General features: G+C 36.1%; 1 pseudogene across 1 annotated transcript; it reads right to left on the minus strand.

Annotated features, from left to right (window-relative positions):
• Nucleotides 1–1,346: 1,346 nt before the first annotated feature.
• LOC143615079 (GDSL esterase/lipase At4g16230-like) lies at nucleotides 1,347–22,656 on the minus strand (annotated as a pseudogene). The gene is made up of 6 exons (XR_013150404.1): nucleotides 22,564–22,656; nucleotides 3,055–3,301; nucleotides 2,837–2,967; nucleotides 2,208–2,453; nucleotides 1,818–2,073; nucleotides 1,347–1,626 (listed from the first exon to the last, which is right to left on the minus strand). The product of XR_013150404.1 is annotated as a GDSL esterase/lipase At4g16230-like (transcript).
• Between the last annotated feature and the right edge of the window lie 800 nt (nucleotides 22,657–23,456).

Raw genomic sequence — 23,456 nt, forward strand, 5'->3', positions numbered from 1 at the left:
ATCCGCCATTTCAAATGGCGGGTCTCCTGGTTGTCGTCCACCTCACCAGACAAGATCTGACAGGCCCTACATGTTTGTTGACATCCGTCATTTGAAATGGCGAATCTTCTATTTTTTTAATACAACTTTTCTCTTTCCTATAATCCATTTTATCATTCATTTTCTTCCTATTTTTAAAAAAGTTTCGATGAGTTTGGCATAAACCTTTTGGACATATTCAAAAATTGAGGGTCAAATAAGAAATCTCTATTCTTAAATGGATTATTTTAGAAATTTTCCCCGTGTTCTCAACCAATATACGTATTATTAAGTACAAGATTACAAGGTATAATTGAATAAAATGAATACATATTATTGTAGACCGAACTTGTTAAAAGAAAATCGAATAAAAGAAAATTAAAATTAAAATATAAATTCAACTGATTAATAAACATATATGTGTTCTTTTCTAACCCGAACTTGTTACGACTCGAATCAAAATAACCAATTTTATGTAACATGTTCTAACGTGATATGCAGGCCACCCCATCCAACTAATACGTATTATATTTTTGAACGGCCAATGAATTCTCTAAATTGGTTACTGGTCAAATTCACCACATTAGGATCACTCGTTTTTGATATGGGGAAACCCTAGGCCAACCCCTGTAAAGTTTAATGATTCAACTAATAAACGTCACCAACTCACCTAAACTACCATCATCACCTGATGCCGTCAAACTAACTAATAGAAGCATGAATCAAATATGAATTACATAAAACACAAAGTCTTCTACTTAGCTCTCAACCATCAACAAATTGTCGAATACTTATTAATAAATACCAAACTTATTACAAAAAGAGAAATGAATAAAAAAAGTTTAAAATTAAGATATTAACTAATTAATAAATATTAAATATTATATTATAAATAATGCATTTGTGTAATTTGTCATTTAATATTATGTTCATTAAATATTTCATTAATATCACAAGACATACAAAATGGAAAATTTTCTTAAGTATTATAAAAATGAAAGCAAATTGCCAATCCGATCTACCAATATGCTGTATATAGTAGTATTCTGTATACAGTAGTATTGATTTGTTTATATTAGTGAAACGCCTTTATTTATTATTTTAGAAAAGGTATTTTGAAACTATTTTTTTTTTGTAAAAACCTTTTTTAGAAAATAGTGCCTACTACTACCAAACTTAAATTGAATTCAGATGTATAGATCAAATCATAGTAACATATTCAACTTATGTGATGTCTAATACACTCTCTTCACATATAACCCATCAATCGTATACGAATTTGAAATTATCATACGCCCAAAATAATAATAACAATAAAAACTATTCAAACAAACATTTTTGTTAGAACTTTGTTACATAACACATTGAGACAACTTTAGGTTCTTGAAGATTTAAAAAGGGCTCTTAAGTTCATAGGGGATATATCTTCAACGTCTCCATCCATAAGTCGCTTGGCTACGATAGTGTTGGTTGTATCTGAAGGGTGATACGGGTTCCAAAAAACGTACTTTGATCTATCAGGACAAACTTTAGATGTCGGTCCACATGGCACTAGACCACCGTGTTGACCAGTCACATAACAACAAGCCGAATCTGCATTGTTAAACCCTACAACAACAAGTACAAGATTCTCTTAAACCTTTGGCTAAAGCCAAAAGATGCGATGCAAACAATGAGATGGTTGTTGGTGGTTACATTGTGATGGGTGTAAGGTAGTTAAAGATAGATTATGGTGGCTTTATTACCAGTTTGTTTTAGTAACGAAAATAATAATTAAGTATAACCAACCATGTACTCACCATATGATTTGTGATTCTGAACAATGTCCGCAACAATACGGTAGACGTCTGCAAAAAGGAATGTCGAACCTTCAAGTGAGATGCTAAGTTCTTGGAGCAAGCCTTTCAATTGCAAATTGAAGAGTTGAGCTAGGTGATTTGGCAAGGCTACACAGTCGTCTCCTGCAGATGGATTTATGTCCCTCTGATACGGGATGCATCCAATGGGTCCCACATTCGGGATGACAATCTTTCTAGCGCCCATACTGTAGAGTCTCTGAACAAAAATCAATAAAATGATTTGAGTAACTTTTTTTTTCTTTTTAGATTTTATAAATAACTAACACATTTACTATATTTATACATGAACTATTCTCATAGCTATTAAACCATTTCACATGTTTGCTTTACCGTAAGTGGGCCTCTGAATCTTGAAATTAAGTCTCCAACAAATGCTTCTGGCGAAACTAGTTTCCGTTCGATTGTTGAAAGAACTGGTGTGAGGTATTTATTTATAAAATCATTTGAACCAATAGTTACTGAAAATAGAGCTCCACTGAACAAATCTTGTGCTGCAGGAGACCCTATTCTTGATATTATATCCTGCCTCGTATTCGCAAAGTTGTCGAGTTGTGCATCCAAATTTATTCTTCCAACCTACAAAAACAAACACCATCATATTCTGAATAGACCAATACTCAACTTTAAATAATTTATCAATTCTTCAAATGGTATTCGATCAAAGATTTTTTAACACATGTATAGTGTTAAATAACCTATGTATTATTGTAGTGACATTATCATTATATATATTGAGTATAGTATAAACAATATGTGTTTTATACTTGTAGCATAACCCATAAAAGATCTGATCATGTGGGTATGTAAGTACACTATCTTAACATAAAATGAAACATATTTTATTGCAATCTTTATGAGAATATAGGATTAAATTCGACCTTGAAGATGAAATAGACAAAGGGAGAAGAGCTCGTAACAAAATGATTTTAATAGATGAAAACATGGTAATATAAACTTACGAAAATCTTTCCGGTTTCATTTAGAATCCCTCCACCACCGGATGCATAGTTGACACCTTTAAGGATTACAGGACCGACAGTGGTTGGAGCCAGGTATGGCGGCGTGTAATCCTGCAAACCCAATTCCTGTCCTGGAAAAACAGTAAAAAAACACTACAATGTAAACATCATGCTATATATTCTTGTCCCATGAAAATCGAACATTTGACTTCACTTGCCTAGAATATCTACTATTGTTCTTCCATTCGTGTATCATCCTGTTGGCCTCCCAAAGTCGATCCCATTTGGCACATAATTTGCCTTCGATAGGGATGTAATGTAGTTATTGTTACCTACTTCCACCAACGAATCACCGAAAACAAAGTTAGCCGAAAGTGTTTCTGCCAAGCATGTTCCTGACCAGACCAATACTATCAACACTCCAAAAACAACCTTGACAACATGTTTTTTTACAATGAGGCATGCCTGCTAGTCTCATGATCACCAAACACAGAATGGTAAATTTTGTAGGATGAAAATTAAGATTATTTTATCAAAACACTCAGGAAAATTATTTTGATGTATGACACGCGTAGGATTTATAATAAAGACATATCAAAACTTATGATTGGTTTGAAAGATACAGTGTAGGAAGAAAGAGGAATAATAACCATTTTATAGATTTGTTTGGTGAGCAGAAAGTCAGAGAGAAAGAAACAGTTAGGGAGATAATAGATGATCGCCAATAAATGAGGTTGCATTAAATCTGTGAAAATTAACTCAGCCCATTCCGATCTACAGCTAAAGTCTAAATTATTAAGTCTACGTCGCATTTGTCATTCTGATCCAATGGCATGAGGGTGATGGTTAAGTTTTGAGATCTTAAGGTCTTAAGTTTGAAATCTAACTCAAGGAAGCTTTCCAAAAATTTTGGACTTTTTTTAAGATGTTTTTGAATTAGTTAGGTCTAAAACATCACATCAGTATGAACAGTTTCACTGAGATATTGAGGACGCTGATAAAAAAAATAAATAAATATTAAAAGTCTACATTACAAGAAAAAGATCGCCAACAAATTCTGTTGCATTGGGCCACTCAAACTTTAATTTACATGTGAAAATGTTTACACCACCAGTGTACAACTTGCAAACGTACCGAAACTTAGATTGACCGATTTAAATTGCAGATTTGATTTATTGTAATAATGCAAACAGAAGCTACCTAAACAGGATTAATAATGTCTGATGAATTAAAAAGCTATGACTTTTTTATATTAATCCATCTTACTTGTTAGTGAAAGATCCTGAGTTTTAACGCAAGCATATGGAGTATCGTAACTTTTTCGTTACAAATACATATATAAGCGCATGTTCAAAAAATAACCATGAAAAAATAGAGAACTGAAAAACCATGTCTTTTACATGTAAAATATAATTAAAAAAATCATGTGAAAATCACATTTTTACATAATCTTTTTTTGAGTATCTTCATATAAACATATGTAAAAGCCATTTTCATTAATTTTTTTAAAAAATTCAGTTAAAAAAGGTAAAAAATAATATTATTTACAAAATTAATTTTTCTATTGGATAGTCTATTACAAGTATTTAAAAATAAAAACTCCCAAAAAAATTTATGTTAAAACTATTTTTTTTAATTGTGAAATCGAGTTTTATATTATTTTTTTCAAATGTAAAATAAAAAACTAAAATCAATTTCAATAAACATTTAAATAAATACAAAAAGACAATCTAGTAAATGAACATATAACCACTATTCACTTTTCTCTTCTCCGTATCAATTTCATTTTATCTTCCTACCTTTTCTCTTTCTTCCTCCTCTTCTCTCTCTCTCTCTCTCTCAAGCTCCAGTCAGCTTTAAACGTATCTTCATTTTCCTGACACTTTTTTGAAATCCATCCCACCAAGTCGATCTCTTAGCGGGTTTCCAGTCACAAAGTAATATAAAATATATGTTAATTATATAAAGAAAACATATGTTAATTGTTTAAACATATATTTAAAAACAACAAACATATGTTAATTTTTGCAGGATTTAAAAAAAACATATGTTTAAAACAACAAAAACATAGGTTATTTATGTTTAGCAAGATTAAAAAAATAATTTTGATTGAATTATGGTTTTATAATATCAAATTTCAACTGTCCAGATCAGAAAAATGATAGATTTAAGTATTTTCAAAACACCCCAAGGTGTTTAACCAATAAAATCACTTAAATTTTGAGAGGATACTCAAATCAAAAAACTCAAGCATTATATATATACATAGATGGTAAGTTCAAAACTATCTTTTTTGGTAAAATATGAAAGTCATATAAATTTATCATAACTTAAACACTAACATTCATTCATCAAAGCCTTTTTTTCATTTAAAAAAAAAATAACAACCATAAATCATTCACAATGAGGGTTTGAAAAGGGTGTTAAAAAAACCTAAGATTCATAAAACATTGTTACTTGATTCATCAAAGATGTACCCCTAAAATCAATAGAGCTAGAATATAAACTTATAAAGTCAAAATTAAACCAACCAATTATGGACAGAAATTGAAGATTTGAAATAAAGATTTCACCTACCCAGATTTTCCTTTAAGTTCTTAACATCATATTCCATTCAAGACTTTCCTTCAAGTTCTTAACATCAGATTTCACTTACCTAGATCAGTAATAAATAAGCAGAAAAAATCTTAGATTAAAGAATGAGTAATAAGATCAGAACTAAAAAAATGGTGGGGGTGCAGCAAGTTGTAACACCCTTGGCAAACACAACATCGTCCCACTCTTAGGAAAATCCCACATTGGTCGTGGACAAAAGAGATCCTTGGTTCATAAGTAAATGGCCTACATCTTCAATCACCAACGCGTTTTAGGCTTAGTTGGCTGTGGAGCACATGAAAACTCCACGGTTAAGCGTGCTTAGGTGGAAGTAATACTAGGATGGGTGACCTCCTGGGAAGTCTCCATCTGAGCAACCAAAAATAAATACGTGAGCTCTTCGTGGGCAGAGCGGACAATATTGGTGGTGTGAGAGGCCGGATGTCTAAATGTATTAAATATAATAACATATTATTAAAACCATACCCAACCCTCTATTTTCCATAAAATTAGTTAGTAATTCTTGTGTTTTTATTATTTTAGCTCGTGAGATTCGATCATTCAGTTTCATATAACGCACTTTCAATTTTATTTCAAGTTTGTCTTCAATTTCAAGGTGAGAATCTGTAAGGCCCCGAACCCGCTAGCCCTACTTTAACGTGGGATTTACTCATAAACGCAGTTCTTACAAATCATAGTTAATTAAAACTTCCGCGGACACGTTAACTTAAATAATTCGTTACAAAACATGAAACCTTTTTCTTTGATACCATATCACAAAACATTACATTTAAAACATCTTTTCTTCCATCTTCAGATGCCAGCCGTTCAATCCATGTCATGTGCCCATCTCATGCTAGTTCTTTGATCTACTCACCTGCGTGCATACTAAAAGTCAGCTACGCTAAGTGAGTTCTAGTTAATCAAGCAACTTATCATACAACCACTAAATACATCATATATCATATACGTATCCGAAGACACATAATCCACTGTCTAACCTGCTACTGCTTTACCACTTAACCTCTTATTCACCTCTACAGCTTAGCCACTTTGATAACGAAGAACGTTATTCCACTTTGCCACTTTAATAACGTATAACGTTATGCCACTTTGCCACTTTAATAACGAAGTCACGTATAGGCTTACCCTACCACGTACTATCGTCATGCCACTAACACTCTTACTAGACTATTGCCACTTCTAACACACTCTACCTCTACACGTCTACAACATACTTCATATCATTACATCATTTACATATTAACTAAGTTATCTCACAACATTTATATGCACACTAATAACCACTTGACAGTCACTATCCTTGGCGATACATGCAATATCCGAAGATCGTTCACAGCATCGGCAAGCATTATATATTAGCTACTTGTATAACATCTATAGCATACACTTACCACTTAAGGTAAGTGTATTCACACTTCACATCGAGTATGCACACAGCCCCGAAAACATAACAAGGAAATGGGCTAGAAACTCACCTGAACTCGGTTGCTTCTTCCGTTAATGGTTACTCCTTCTCGAGCTGTGCGCGTCTAACTTGTTAATAATTGAATATCAAATACTACTCTAGCCATTCTCATGCTCTTAATCAGTCTTACGCGTCTAAGCCGGTTTTCCTTCATTGAATCATTACCGGTTAGTTAATCGTTACTCGTTAATCTTTAATGGTATCTTTCATAAATTAATAAAGTCAAGGGCTATTATGTCATTATCTCATTCTTTCTAAGTCTAGGGACTGTTCTGTCATTCTGATAAAAGTCTGGTTCGTTGCTTGGTCCTTAACGAAATGGGATTCATTCGTTACTCCGGTCTCATGACGAATTGCCAGTTCGTTACTTCATAACGAATCGACCTTTATAATGAACTGAACCCTATAACGAATTGGATTTTATACCGAATTGAACCTTTCTAACGAACTAGTCTCTTTAGCAACCTGGACCCTTAACGAAATGGGCTAGTTCGTCATCCTTTCCTTAACGAATCCACATAAAGGATTAAGGCTTATTCGTTATCTTCCCTTAACGAACTGGCTTAATGAACTAAGGCTAGTTCGTCACACTCCCGCTAACGAATCACATAACGAATTGAAGCTCATTCGTTATTCATCCGTAACGAATTAGGGTTAGGTCAGAATTTTAGAGAACAGTCTCTTACATCCTTACCGCGTACAAACTTTCTGGCGCTGCCTTTCCGGCGCCGTCATCGCCGGAAAAACGGGCGGTGGCCGGAAAAACGCATTCCAGCACCGTCTTCACCGTTTTTCGTCCCGTTCGATCCAGATCTGAGCTAGGGTGACCCCTAAGCTCATCTTAGGTTCGGTTTATACCCGATTCCCCCCGGATCTCGTGACTTTAATGGTTTAACTGTGTCGGCTCGTCGTTTCGCAACTAGATCTAATGGTTTTGGACCTCTACAATATCATACTATCATTACCTTGGGTCGGAAATCGGTTCTCCTTCTTCTTCTTCTTCTTCTTGGTTTTGGCTTAGAGAGAGAGTAGGATGAGAAAGAGCTAAGTGTGTGTTTTGGGTGGTGTATGGAGTATGAGAAATGAATGATAATTGGGTAATTAAGGCTTTTATAATTATGGATCATGGGCTTAAGCCCATGGCCTCATCATTCTTTCCTTCATGACCCAAGTCCATAACCCATATCCATTAACCAACACTAGCCTGACCATACTAACTCCTACTCTGTTTTATTATTTCTCCGCTTACCCGAGTAAACTTTCCCGCCAATATTAAATAATACAATTAATATTATTTTAGAAATTTCGGGATGTTACAAGTCTTCCCCCCTTAAAGAGATTTCGTCCCCGAAACCTAACTTATTCCTTGTAAAAGGAACACTTCCTATATTCACAGGCTTTATTGGATCGTCTTTGCTCTCTGGGTTATCCTTCTTACTCCTGATTCGTAGTCATCGAGTGGTGTTTATGTGTTGTAGCTATTAAGGTAGCTTGTCCATGAGGCCCTCGATGTACCAAGTATCGTCTCGTCCTTCCGAGGGCTTCCTCTGATGCTTTGGTGACAATTTGGCAACTCTCTTAGCGTATCGGACTACAAGCTCCAAGCGTGATCCTTCTTCATTACTTTCTGCAGTTGGAGTCATGCTGTTTTCGTATGTCGCTCAGCCACATATTCTCCTCGTTCCCGCCTCTTTTGTAACAGTCATCTATCTTATCTCAAAAGAAACACAAATGTTATCACTCTAGGAATTATTTAGCATATGATTCGTAAGGTAAGTAGTTAATGACGTTGATCAAGTGTAATTAACTATTTGCGTTACTCCTCAGGTTCTACATACTTCCCTTCATGATTTCACTTGTGCTGGTTTCTAGTCTAAAACAGTTAATCAATCAAACAATCAATTAATCCTATCCCTATCCTGCATATATTCTTCCTTTAACAATTAAGCGAACATTTTTATACATTATTTAACATACTTTACCGTTACTGAGCTTGCTTGAGTGACACATGTCTATCTTGAGCTGGCATCTTCTTTCTTTTCTTACTTAAATCCCATTTTCTGTTAGAGTCTAAACATGTAGGATGCTTAAATCTCTCGAACTTTGCTCTGATACCAACTTGTAAGGCCCCGAACCCGGTAGCCCTACTTTAACGTTGGATTTACTCATAAACGCAGTTCTTACAAATCAGAGTTAATTAAAACTTTTGCGAAAACGTTAACTTAAATAATTCGTTACAAAACATGAAACCTTTTTCTTTGATACCATATCACAAAACATTACATTTAAAACATCTTTTCTTCCATCTTCAGATGCCAGCCGTTCAATCCATGCCATGTGCCCATATCATGCTAGTTCTTTGATCTACTCACCTGCGTGCATACTAAAAGTCAGTTACGCTGAGTGAGTTATAGTTAATCAAGCAACTTATCATACAACCACTACATACATCATATATCATATACGTATCCGAAGACACATAATCCACTGTCTAACCTGCTACTGCTTTACCACTTAACCTCTTATTCACCTCTACAGCTTAGCCACTTTGATAACGAAGAACGTTATGCCACCTTGCCACTTTAATAACGTATAACGTTACGCCACTTTGCCACTTTAATAACGAAGTCACGTATAGGCTTACCCTACCACGTACTATCGTCATGCCACTAACACTCTTACTAGACTCTTGCCACTTCTAACACACTCTACCCTACACGTGTACAACACACTTCATATCATTACATCATTTACATATTAACTAAGTTACCTCACAACATTTATATGCACACTAATAACCACTTGACAGTCACTATCCTTGGCGATACGTGCAATATCCGAAGATCGTTCACGCACCTGCAAGCATTATATATTAGCAACTTGTATAACATCTATAGCATACACTTACCACTTAAGGTAAGTGTATTCACACTTCACATCGAGTATGCACACAGCCCCGAAAACATAACAAGGAAATGGGGCTAGAAACTCACCTGAACTCGGTTGCTTCTTCCGTTAATGGTTACTCCTTCTCTAGTTGTGCGCGTCTAACTGTTTAATAATTGAATATAAAATACTACTCTTGCCATTCTAATGCTCTTAATCAGTCTTACGCATCTAAGCCGGTTTTACTTTATTGAATCATTACCGGTTAGTTAATCGTTACTCGTTAATCTTTAAAGGTATCTTTCATAAATTAACAAAGTCCAAGGGCTACTATGTCATTATCTCATTCTTTCTAAGTCCAGGGACTGTTCTGTCATTATGATAAAAGTCTGGTTCGTTGCTTGGTCCTTAACTAAATGGGATTCATTCGTTACTCCGGTCTCATGACGAATTTCCTGTTCGTTACTTCATAACGAATCGACCTTTATAACGAACTGAACCCTATAACGAATCGGACCTTATACCGAATTGAACCTTTCTAAAGAACTAGTCTCTTTAGCGAACTGGACCCTTAACGAACTGGGCTAGTTCGTCATCCTTTCCTTAACGAATCCACATAAAGGATTAAGGCTTATTCGTTATCTTCCCTTAACGAACTGGCATAACGAACTAAGGCTAATTCGTCCCACTCCCGCTAACGAATCACATAACGAATTGAAGCTTATTCGTTATTCATCCGTAACGAATTAGGGTTAGGTCAGAATGTCAGAGAACATTCTCTAACATGCTTACCTCGTACACACTTTCTGGCGCCGTCATCGCCGGAAAAACGGGCCGTGGCCGGAAAAACGCATTCCAGCACCGTCTTCACCATTTTTCGTCCCGTTCGATCCAGGTCTAAGCTAGGGTGACCCCTAAGCTCATCTTAGGTTCGGTTTATACCCGATTCCATCCGGATCTCATGACTCTAATGGTTTAACGGTGTCGGCTCGTCGTTTCGCAACTAGATCTAACGGTTTTGGACCTCTACAATATCATACTATCATTACCTTGGGTCGGAAATCGATTCTCCTTCTTCTTCTTCTTGGTTTCGGCTTAGAGAGAGAGTAGGATGAGATAGAGCTAAGTGTGTGTTTTGGGTGGTGTATGGAGTATGAGAAATGAATGATAATTGGGTAATTAAGGCTTTTATAATTATGGATCATGGGCTTAAGCCCATGGCCTCATCCTTCTTTCCTTCATGACCCAAGTCCATAACCCATATCAATTAACCAACACTAGCCTGACCCATACTAACTCCTACTCTATTTTATTATTTCTTCGCTTACCCTAGTAAACTTTCCCGCCAATATTAAATAATACAATTAATATTATTTTAGAAATTTTGGGATGTTACAGTTTCTCACACCCCCTTTTTAACGCTTTCACATATTTTGGGGGTAGCATATATATATCCTATCAACATTACGATTTCGTTTATAACCCGACCCAGTTTAAATTTTCGGTTTTGTTTCTATTTAAATTTATATATTTTTATAATATTATTAATTAATCTCAATTTTCGTTAATGTATTTTATGTGATCATTTCTATGCAATTATAAATTTCACCACCCTTGTAGTATTACATACTCAATTTTAAACATTCATAATCAAGATTAAATATTTATGTACATGTCCCATGCAATTTACTATACATGTCCCATGCAATTTACTATAATTATTATTTAATTACAACAACTACTTTTATTATTTATAATTATTATTATTAATTTTATTATTATCATCATCTTTTCATATGTTACTTAACTAATAAAAACTAATGAATGTTTTAATTTAATAAAATTTATTAAAATAGTTAAACCTTTTGAATACCCTATTAAACAATTTTTAATTTGTGTTTTAATTATATTAAATATGATTAATTTTCATAATATTCTTAAGACATAACAACTCTATATTTTCTATATAAAAGAAAGACAAATCCTCCATTATTTTCACACCTCAGTCCATTCTTTTCTTAAGTTAAGAGCACTAACAAGTAAGTTGTTACCATTTCAAGCATTTTATAGCTTTCGTTGTGATTTTATCTTGAATGTTCATACTTGTTCATAAGTTGTTCTGCACGATCATGTTACTTTTATCATAAAAATATTATATCTTGGTTTTAAGAATCATTAAGATCATGGATATCCAAGATGAACACTTTGATTTTTCTAAATCTTGGATCAAGCCTAGTTATTTTGAAAGAACAAACATGAATATATATTTATCTAAATCTTATGATTCGTTGATCATCATAACTTATAAACTTTCTTTTAAATAAGATTATTTATAATAATTTCTCTTATTTAAAATATTTTACAATAGATATAACATACTTCATATATTTGAATTAATAATTGAGTAAATTAATTATTATTTATTTTATTTCAACATAACTACAATTTATGGTTTTCTTTAAGAGAATTCATGCAAAACATTTAAGTTAATTAATTAATTATGTTACTTGGAAACAAATTTTTAATCATAAATTTTTATTAATATTATTATTTAATCATATATTAATAAGTTATAATATTTTGTCTATAAATCATTCTTCAACTAATAAACATCAAATGATTTATATAAACTTTATTCATTTTTGTTAAACTCATTAAAAATCCCCAAGTCCCCATTTACCATAAGTTAATTAACTTTATAATTCTGGTAGCTAGTCCTTGATTTTTGTATCTTCGTTATTATTTATAGTTTCGTGAGATTCAATTGCTTCGTTTGTTAACTCACTTTCGGTTATTTATTTCAAGTTGTCACCAATATCAAAGGTGAGTTTCTCACACCCCCTTTTTACCTTTATACTATTTTTGGGGTAGCATATATATCCTATCAAAATTCAATTTCGTTGATTTCACAATCATTATCCTTTATCAGCCTTACCCATCTTCTTGTCTCATATTCCATTCTTTCTGCTTGAAGAGATATCCAAACTCTAATAAACTGTATCAATGGTACACCTTGAAAACCTAGCATAGAGTTACTTATTCTTCAATGTCTCCAACACTTCTCTAAAGTGTTCATCATGGTCGGACTTATTCCTTGAATATGTCAAGATTATCATCAATAAAGGCAATGACAAATTTGTCCAACATCTGATGACATACCCTATTCATCATAACCATAAATGCTGCTGGAGCATTCTTCAATCCCAGTGATATCACGAGAACTCTTAGTGTTCATATAGTGTCTGAAACGTTGTCTTAGGGATGTCTGCCTCTTTCACTTTTAACTGATGATAACCTGCTCTAAGGTCTATTTACGATGACCAACTAGCACCTTGCATTTGATCCTACAAATCATCCGTTTGTGGCAACGAATATCTTCTTCGCCGTAAGCTTGTTCAACTTGCAGTAATCCATACACACTCTCATACTTCCATCATTCTCCTTCACGAAAATCATCGGTACACCCTGCAGGGAATGCCCAACAATAAAACACCTTTGTCGAGGAGTTCTTGCAGTTCGGACATTAACCCTTTCATCTCGGACGATGCCAGACAGTAATGTGCTTTCACGACGGGTTGTGCTCCTGGTATTAACTGTATTTGGAATTCTTTCTCTCGTTCCAGTGGTAGCCCCGGAAGGTCATCTAGGAACACTTCTGGATAGTCACACACTATAGGAACATCTTTCACTTCTTTCGTTTCTGCCGTAGCTTTGACGACTTGCGCCAGATTGGCACCGCACCCTCGCCTTAACAAACCCTTTGGCTTTTATCATCGAAATGACATTAAGCCCTGAACTTCCAAATATCATAAACCGTCACTGTACCGCCATCCAAAGACTTCAACCTTGTCAACTTACTCTTACGTGCTATATGAGCCTTAGTCTCAAACAACAAATCCATTCCCAAACGACGTCGAATTCTCATAAGGTCGAACATATAGAGTAGCAAGGAACTCACGTCCCTCTAGTTCTACCTTACTATTCTTAACCACTATCATTATTTTTAACTAAAGTATCACTCGTGGTGTATTCCATAAAGTCTCAGGTACACAACTAAATTCTTCTTAGCATTTTGCTTTCATATTAGCTGCACTAAGTAGCCTCATCCTTTCATGCATGTTCAATTAGGATACCTTGACATTCACCCGTCCTTCTCGATCATCTCTGCTTTTCAATTGTTTGCTTCATTACATACGATCCCAGCAAGTTCTCTTATGGAGTTAACTATTGCAAGAACACTACATGTGTTGACTTATTATTGTTGGCTTATCTTTGTTTCTTTCATGTTGCTTCCACTTGGATTTCTCCGTTTGGGCTCTTATCGATGCCTTAGAGAACATTGTTGGAATTGAAGTGCGAAACAATTGGGCAACTCCCTTATTGTATATGACTATAGCTCCAAGAGTAATTCTTCTTCATTACTTTCTACAGTCGGAGTAATCTTGCTTTCGTATATCGTTCTATCACACATTTCTTCAAAAGGTGTCTGGTTGACACGTGTCTTATCACAACGTCCAGTACGACCTTCTCGTGCTCGTCCCTTTTTATCAGTCATCTATCTTATTTCTAAAGAAACACAAACATTATCACTCTAGGATATATTTAGCACATGATTCATAAAGTAAGTAGTTAATGACAGTGGTCAAGTGTAATTAACTCTTTACATTACTCCTCAGGTACTACATACTTCCCTTTATGATTTCACTTATGCTAGTTTCTACCTCTCACACAATCATGTAAACATACGTAAAACCTACATTCTTATCCCTAGCAATTATGCTAGCATTCATACATTCTTTCTCTAGTAATTAAGCTAGCAAACAAACATTCTTTATTTAGCAATTAAGCTAACATAATACCTCGTTCTCTAGCAATTAAGCTAGCATTCATTCATCATTCTACTTTAACATGCAAATACATATACTTCTAAATAATTACATGAACTTAATCGTGTACTTTACCATTACCGAACTTGCATGAGCGACACATGGCTTTCTTGAACTGACATCTCCTTTCTTTTCTTTTTTAGTCCCATTCTCTGTTCGAGTCTAAGTATATAGGATTCTTAATTCTCTCGAACTTATGCTCTGATACCAACTTGTAAGGCCCTGGTCCTGGTGCCCTACATTGGCGTTGGATTTACTCATAAACACAGTTCTAAATACTAGAGTTAATTAAAACCTTTTCACAGAATATAAAAACATCAAACATTCATTACAAAATATTAAAAACTTGTTTTAAACTTAGAAATTATCTTTTCATAAAGCATCGTAATTTTCTTCACTTGATGCCAGTCAGCTCAATCCATGCCATGTGCCTCCCTCAAGCCAGCTCTTTCATCCTATTTGCCTGCGTGCATACTAAAACTCAGCTACGCTGAATGAGTTCAAGTTAATCAGGCAACATACATTTCATACACATACTTACATATATGCATCCGTAGATACATATTATATACTTAAGTTGTTTACCTTCCTTTCATACATACATACTTACATACATACTTACATACATTCATACATTCCTTATTACATACATACGTTCTTTCATACTTTCATACTACATGCATAACCATCTTTACCATCTCAGTTATTTGTAGGGTCTGGTCCCTTCTATCACAGATTTTATTAGGGTATGTTCCCTTTTATCTCATATATTATTAGGGTCTGATCCCTTCCATTTCTATCTCAGATATTATTAGGGTCTGGTCCCTTCTATCTCAGATACTAGTAGGGTCTAGTCTCTTCTATCTCAGATATTATTAGGGTCTGGTCCCTTCTATCTCAAATAATATTAGGGTCTGGTCCCTTCTTCCCGTTCCATAAAACCATACATTCATTGCCATACAACCATACATTATTTGCCATACATGCATTAGATATATATATATACACACACACACACATATATATATTCATAAACATCTACATATATATACTCCTAACCTTTTCTACATTCTTTCATTATTTCAATATCATTCATATATCTTTCATAAGACATTCATATAGCATACACTTACCACTTAAGGTAAGTGTATTAACTAACACATAGGAGTATGCACACAGCCCCGAAAAACATAACAGAGAAAAGGGGCTAGAAACTCACATGGGTCCTATTTCTTTCTGAATTTATACTAATTCTTTTCTTTAACTGGGCTCGGCTAAATGTATAACAATTACACGTATCAATTAACTAACCCTACCCATATCATTAAGGTTTTATCAGAAACTTCTAAGTCTGGGCTATTCTAATCGAATCCTCAGTTCTATTTGAATGGACTTTCTATTCGAATGATAGATTCTATTCGAATGAACTTTCTATTCGAATGGACTTTCTATTTGAATGGACTTTCTAACCGAATGGACTTTCTATTCGAATGGTAGATTCGAATATGGTCATATTTTCATCACTTTCCAGCCCTTTCCTTTTGACCCGGCTTGCCCGTTTTGCAAAGGAACTAGCCTTGGTATATAACTACCTTGTTTCCTTGCGTAAACACGGTCCAAACGTCTCCCGTTTATCCCGTATCATTCCAAACAACTTGTCTATGTTCAATTTTACATTTTTCTCACATAATAAGGTCCGATTTACAATCCCACTAAGTTTTATGCAAAACCGACTTCGTTTACCCGTCCTTTTCACAAACCGAACACTACTCATTTTACCCGAAACGAACCTACTAACCGTACACAAAAAGTAAGCTCATTACTTTATCAATAACCATGACCCGTTCTATCATCCTACCAATTTTCATACATATCCATACACGAAAAGTAAACCTTTTTAACAAAAACGTACCTTTGAGGTTTATGTTTGAAATCACTCGAATAGACCAAAACCATATCAAACAACTCGGAATTGACTGATTCAAGCGGCCACGGAACCCTCTCGCCCCGATCTACGAACCCATCTGCTCTATGTCGCCGTAAAACCTTGCTACAGTGGCCAGAGGAGCTGAAAAGTCACCGGAATCTTCATTTTTGGGCTGCTACGGTTTTGCTGATAAAATCGGACTTCCAGACCTCTGGTCGAAGATCCTGATCAGTGAGAATCTTCACTTATATTCCATGAACACCCAGTAAAAATCTGAGACCGATCCAACAGTTAGATCTCAAGGAATCATCGTGTCTTTGTGGGCTATTTTCTCAAAAACGGGAATTTGAGAAGTGTATGTTTTTTAAGGTGTATGCTATGGTGTAGAGATTGATGGAAATGGAAAGGATTAGGGTTTAAGGGGTATTTATACTCCCTTAATCCCATGGATATTAGGCCCATATTTCCTTTTTAGTCTATATTTAATTCTATCTTTAAAGCCTACTTAACCTTCTATCTTTATTATTTTATTATTTTATTTACTAACTCAAGTAAACTTTTCCGTCATAATTTAATAATATATTAAATATCATTTATAGAAATTTCGGGATGTTACAAGTCTACCCTCCTTAAAAGAGGTTTCATCCTCGAAACTTGCTTAGTCCTTGTAAAGGAATTCTTCAAGTATTCACCTCCTTTCTTTAACTTCCTAGCTTACCATTTTAACCTTTGTCTTACAATCATCGAGTGATGTTAATTTGTTTTAGCCGTCCACAGTTGCTTTTCCATGAAGTTCTCGATGTTATGCTTCCTTCTCTATACTTAGCAAGTCCCCATCATTTCCTTAAGCATGCTTTTCTTTCTTGTCTTTCAAACATAAATATTGCAATTACCGTCACCACACTAAGCATTGAATGACTCTTCTGTCTAATTACAACTTTTAGCAATTATACTGATTTGCAATATGTTTAAAACATATTAATTCCAAAAAGGAAACCTTTCCAGTTCGTCCTTAAGGGTTACTTCTTAAAATCCCTTTGTCTACTCCTTAAGTTAGAACACTTCTTACAATTCTTGAGCACATCCATTGCATAACTTGTCGAAGAACTCCTTAAGTTACAACTTAAACCTTCTTTCATTCTGAGCTCTGCATCAACACGTAGGGTTCATGAGTTATAGCTATCTAAGGTAGTTTGATCATGAAGTCCATGATGATACATCTTTCATTTCTTGACAAATCAAGTCTCAACTTGTCCTATGAATCCATTGTTGTTTGTTGCTGTACATCAGGCTGCCTGATATATCATAACTATTTATCTTAACCAACTTCCTTACCGGGAATGCCTTGACCTTCATATGGACATTTATAATACCATTCTATCTTTACTGTTCTAGAGGACTTCCCATCCATGATCAGATGATTATCATTTACATACTAATCATACATGTTAAGACTTAATTCCAATAACATAAGTCTAAGCCATTTCTACGCCTTCCTTCCATGTCTTTCTAGCTTTAGTCCTTGGTTTCTTGCATCCTCTTGATGTGTTACTGTTGGTTTCACCTTTGTAACACTTACGGTTGTCGTTTTCCATGCAGGCGAAATATCATGTCTTTCCACGGCTGTCACATACCATGAACTCATCTTCGTTTGACTTCTATATAATGGTTTCACTTTCATCAATATCTACATTCGTGATAATCAACTTCTTTCCTTTCAAAACCTTGATGTAAACCGAGTACCTAGACTTATGCGCATCATCTAGGAATTGGTCTCGAAGATCTCCATGACGTGAAATCCTCAGGCGACCAAATCTGATTTTTACATCATAAGTATTCTCTTTCAAATCTCGGTGTAACCCAATTTTTTTTTTCTTTTTCATCTTGCTCTCATCCTTTATAACTTCTATTGTGTCTCGCAAATCTCGCTCATGAATCCGAAGTGCTAGCTAATTTATACAACTCAATTGTCATGATAACCTCTCCACCTTTACGACTTAGTGCGTCAGTGACCTCGTTAGCCTCGCTAGGATAATACTTTATTTCACAATCATAATCCTTTATCAGCCTTACCCAACTTCTTGTCTTATATTCCATTCTTTCTACTTGAAAACCCAGCATACGGTTACTTTTTCTTCAAGTGTAAAGATTATCATCAATAAAGGCAATGACAGATTTGACCAACATCTGATGACATACCCTATTCATCATAACCATAAATGTTGTTATAGCATTCTTCAATCCCAGTAATATCACGAGAACTCTTGGTGTTCATATCGTGTCTGAAACGTTGTCTTTCGGATGCCTGCCTCTTTCACTTTCAACTGATAATAACCTTGCATATGATCCAACAAATCATCAGTTTGTGGCAACGAATATCTAGTCCTCAACGTTAGCTTGTTCAACTCGCAGTAATCCTTACACACTTTTACACTTCCGTCTTTGTCATTCACGAACATCACCGATACATCCTGCAGGAATGCCCGACATTAAAACACCTTTTTCGAGGAGTTCTTGAAGTTGGAGCATTAACCCTTTCATTTCGGACGACGCCAGATGGTAATGTGTTTTCGCGATAGGTTGTTCTCCTGGTATTCACTATATTTGGAATTCTTTCTCTCGTTCTAGTGGTAGCCCCGGAAGGTCATCTAGGAACACTTATGGATATTCACACACTATAGGAACATCTTTCACTTCTTTCGTTTCGGCCGTAGCTTTGACGACTTACGCCAGGTAGGCACCGCACCCTCTCCTTAACAAACCCTTTGGCTTTTATCATCGAAATGACATTAAACCCTGAATTTCCAAATATCATAAACCGTCACTGTACCGCCATCCAAAGACTTCAACCTTATCAACTTACTCTTACGTGCTATATGAACCTTATGCTCAAACAACAAATCCATTCCCAAACGACATCAAATTCTCATAAGGTCGAACATAAAGAGTAGCAAGAAACTCACGTCCCTCTAGTTCTACCTTACAATTCTTAACAATTCTCATGATTTTTAACTAAAGGATCGCTGGTGGTCTCTTCCATAAAGTCTCAGGTACACAACTACATTCTTCGTAGTGTTTTCCTTTCATATTAGCTCCACTAAGTAACCTCATCCTTTCATGCATGTTCAATTAGGATACCTTGACATTCACCCGTCCCTCGCGTTCATCTCTGCTTTCTCATTGTTCGCTTCGTTACTCACGATCCCATCAAGTTCTCTGATGGAGTTAACTATTGCAGGCACACTACATGTGTTGACTTATTCTTGTTGGCTTATTTTGTTTATTTCATGTTGCTTCCACTTGGATTTCCCCGTTTGGGCTCCTTTCGATGCCTAAGCGAACATTGTTGGAACTGAAGTGCGAAACAATTGAGAAACTCCCTTAGTGTATATGACTACAGCTCCAAGTGTAATCATTCTTCATTACTTTCTTCAGACGGAGTCATCTTGCTTTTGTATATCGTTCTATCACACATTTCTTTAAAAGGTGTCTGCTTGACACGTTTCTTATCACAACATCCAGTACGACCTTCTCGTGCTCGTCCCTTTGTATCAGTCATCTATCTTATCTCCAAGGAAACACAAACGTTATCACTTTAGGAATTATTTAGCACATGATTCGTAAGGTAAGTAGTTAATGACAGTGACCAAGTGTAATTAACTCTTTACATTACTCCTCAGGTTCTACATACTTCCTTTTATGATTTCACTTATGCTAGTTTCTACCTCTCACACAATCATGTAAACATACATATAACCTACATTCTTATCCCTAGCAATTAAACTAGCATTCATACATTCTTTTTCTAGCAATTAAGCTAGCATACAAACATTATTTATTTAGCAACTAAGCTAACATGATACCTCATTCTCTAGCAATTAAGTTGGTAAAAATATGATGCTGTGATAAGCTAACATGATACCTCATTCTCTTGGAAAGGAGTTTAAAGTTGGTGACAATATGATGCTAAAAAATATGATACTATTTTTGGGCTAGCATATATATCCTATCGAAATGTTGCCGACACGCTGGAAACGATCACAACTCCTCACAAATGCATGTGCGTCCCTAAAAATCGAAGGCCAATAAAAACTAGAATGAAACACCTTCTTCTCCGTCGAACTCACACCATGGTGACCTTCTTTCGGTCCTATATCGAAATGGCTCAGAATCTGCCATCCCTCCTTAGCATCTACACACCTCCTAATCAGCTGATCAGCACCGATACGGAAAAGATACGGGTCGTCCCATAGGTAAAACTTAACATCAGCAAAGAATTTCTTCTTTTGCTGGTAAGGCATCTTCGGGAGGTACCCGTCAGCAAGATAGTTTGCGAAGTCAGCTAACCATGGAAAACCCTCCTCCTATGCCATAACAAACATGAGACTCTCTGTCAGAAAACGATCGTCGATCCTGACCCCTGAATATCTTAATTCTACTCCCTCTAGACGCGAAAGATGATCGGCCGCCGCATTCTCGGCCCCCTTTCTATCACGGATCTCAATATCAAGCACTTGAAGCAACATGATCCAAAGAATAAGACGAGGCTTAGAATCCAACTTGCTGAAGAGATATCGAATAACAACATGGTCTGTGTACACAATCGTCTTGGACATAACTAGATAGGACTTAAATTTATCGAATACAAACACCACAGCTAAAAGCTCTTTCTCGATGGAGGTATAACTCTCCTGTCCACCATTTAAGGTCCGGCTAGCATAGTAAATCAGATGGAAGTGTTTATCCTTCCACTGTCCAAGAACTGCTCCAATTGCGAAGTCGCTCGCGTCACACATCAACTCGAATGGTAACGACCAGTCGGGAGCAACCATGATCGGGGCGTTAACGAGTTTGTCTTTCAAAAGATCAAACACATCGATACACTGCTAAGAAAAAAAGAATGGAGCATCCTACTCTAGAACTTTGGTCATGGGTTTCGCGATCTTAGAAAAATCTTTGATGAAGCGGCGGTAGAACCCGGCATGACCTAAAAAACTCCGGATGGATCTCACAGAAGTGGGCGGTGGAAGATTAGAAATGGTCTCGACCTTCGCTCGGTCAACCTCTATCCCCGAACTCGAAATCCGATGCCCCAGAACACTGCCCTCGCGAACCATGAAATGACACTTCTCCCAGTTAAGGACTAGGTTAGTGTCAACGCAGCGGGCCATCATCATCTCAATATTAGAAAGACAATGATCAAGGAAAATAGCCACCATGCATCTATGGAATGTGGCTGGAGCGTTACATAGTCTGAACGACATACGTTTGTAGGCAAACGTCCCATAAGGAAAGGTAAAAGTGGTTTTCTCCTGGTCATCGGGAGCTATAGGAACCTGGAAATATCCGGAGAAACCATCTAAGAAGCATTAGTACTGCTGACTTGCTAAATGCTCCAACATCTGATCAATGAAAGGTAAAGGAAATGGTCTTTCCTGGGAGCGTCATTTAGTCTGCGGTAGTCAATGCAGACTCTCCATCCAATCAAAGTCCTAGTGGGAATAAGCGTGTCCCTCTCATTGGTGACAACAGTCATGCCACCCTTTTTGGGAACCACTTGGACTGGACTCACCCAAGCACTATCAGAAATGGGGAAAATGATCCTCGCATCAAGGAGTTTAATGATCTCCTTCTTCACAACCTCTTGCATTTTCGGATTAATCTGCCTTTGCTGCTGAACGCCAGTTTTGAAATTATCCTCAATGAGGATTTTATGAGTGCAAAACGAAGGGTTGATACCCTTAATATCGATAATCTTCCATGCAATCGCCTGTTTGTGCTCTCGTAGCACCCTCAACAACCTCTCCTTCTCAACCTCCGTCAAAGCAGATGCAATAATAACCGGTAGCTTCCTCTCTTCATCTAAAAACGCATACTCCAGATGGGCAGGCAAATCCTTAAGCTCTTAGGAAGAAGGAGGACTCTCGACGGAAGGTCGGCCCACCAGATCGTCTCGTACGATATCAGCAGACACGCCATATTCAGGGCCATATGACTCGGTGTTGTCATCCAAGGACTGATCGGTTATGGCAACCATCTCAATCTCCGTAATCTCTATCGAGAATTCGGGTATCGGAGGCAGATCCTCCACAAATCTCGCTGAAAAACTCCCCAACATGTTCCATGATGGTATCGATGAAGTATAAGAAGTCATCAACAGACTTGGGGTATTTCAATGACTATCGAACGTTAAAGATGACGTTCTCATCCCCAACTCTCAAAATCAACTTACCCTCGCAGACGTCGATCAATGTCTGTGCAGTGGCAAGGAATGGTCGGCCTAAGATATATGAGACACTATCATAATCATTCATGTCCAAGATGACAAAGTCCACCGAGAAGATGAACTTGTTGACACGAACAAGCATGTTCTCAATGTAAGTCCCGAATCTGGATCACTACAATATGATATCAACCAAACGAGTATTGGTGCGGAATACCAACACTCGGTGATTCAAGAATATGAATAAGAACAGTAAAAGGTAACTCGGAATTGCTTCAAAACACACGTATATTATTGAATACGTCGGGTGCTTAAGCACTTACAATGATAGATAATAATACTATGAATGAACAACCTTCAACCCTATACATAACATCACTATATATAGGAACACTAACCAACTAAGTCCGGCTCAAACAAACACCAAGCCCACCGAGAACCCACAAGTGTTCTCGGTTTACATTATAACCCGAAACCCAAGCCCATAATCAAGATAAACTAAAACAACTAAGCTCAAACCACAAAACTAGGCCCAACAATCTCCCCTTTGGTTTGTAGCTTGGTCTTTAATCTTGCTCCATGTAGTCAACATCAGCATCCTTCAAAGCACCTGC

This window comes from Bidens hawaiensis, unplaced genomic scaffold, assembly GCF_021521415.1.
Source record: "Bidens hawaiensis isolate Kalapana, Puna unplaced genomic scaffold, B.hawaiensis_p1.1 tig00041814_1, whole genome shotgun sequence".
Lineage (NCBI taxonomy): Eukaryota > Viridiplantae > Streptophyta > Magnoliopsida > Asterales > Asteraceae > Bidens > Bidens hawaiensis.